This window comes from Nicotiana attenuata, chromosome 2, assembly GCF_001879085.1.
Source record: "Nicotiana attenuata strain UT chromosome 2, NIATTr2, whole genome shotgun sequence".
NCBI lineage: Eukaryota > Viridiplantae > Streptophyta > Magnoliopsida > Solanales > Solanaceae > Nicotiana > Nicotiana attenuata.
In genome coordinates this window covers 19479328-19480475 of record NC_031990.1, presented here as the reverse complement: position 1 = coordinate 19480475, position 1148 = coordinate 19479328, and positions in this window count along the sequence as shown.

The following is a 1148-nucleotide window of genomic DNA, read 5'->3' as shown; positions in this document are numbered from 1 at the left end:
GAGATCTTCGTATTAGATGGATTTAGCTTTAAATATTTGTGTACGAACGCCGGTTCCATAAATTTATCGTTTTATTTATTAAGTTGAGGTATACCTAAAACTACTGTAAGATCCCAATGCTTAAAATTTTGAATTGAAAAACATTTATTGTGTAATTCAAAACTTGAAATAGTATAATGTAAATCCTATGACAAAATTCGTACCAGAAAAATAAATAATCAGGAAATGGAATATAATCTCAATTTATTATTTGGATATTACATATTCAAACCAAAACACTTTTGAGTCATGATTTTGTCACGTTGCATGCTTACTTTATCATTGTTGTCCTCTTAAAATACCATTACCGAATTAAGGACCATCATACCTTTTCCTCCATAAGTCACTTGTCATGTCCCCCCACCCCCTCCAACGTTAAAACATTACTCCCTGTCCCACTTATGCTTAATAATAATTGACATAGATGGTCCCAAAAAAAAAATTCCCATATTTAATTTCACATTAATTATCATATATTGAAGTAAAAATTCCTTTTTATAATCATGCTAAGTGATAACACTTATACATGTTATGGCGATTTTCAAAGGAAGAATTAACCCAAATAGTCGTTCCTTGCCCACTTAAACTAAAATTAGCCGGTGAAATTATAATAAATATATATAATTTATATGGTTAGAAAAAATAAATAATTAATATAGCCGGTTATTTGTGTAAAGAACTCATTCTAAAATAGACTCCTCCACATTATATTTAAGTTAGTTGACAAAGATGCGAAGTTAACATATATTAATTAACTTTGCAAATGTTACGAACAACAGAATAAAAAATTAAAATGATGGCTGAAAAGTTTGCTCGACGTAGAAAATATCACTTCAAAGGTAAAATTTAAATAGTAAAATGAATTTGAATTCATAAGAATTATATAAAAAATTATTGTCAAATATTTTTAACGCAATAAAATAAAATTAGTGTTAATATAATTGTGAATTTGTGATTGGAGTAGTATCTTTTCTATAATTATAGGTCTAATCATAGCCAATAATTTTGTTTAAATTTTGACCATTTCTATTTTATTTTTTTAGCTCATTAGGAAAAGAAAAGGAAATAAATTTAAAAGACTGAATAATGAGGTTGGGGGAGGAGGGGGG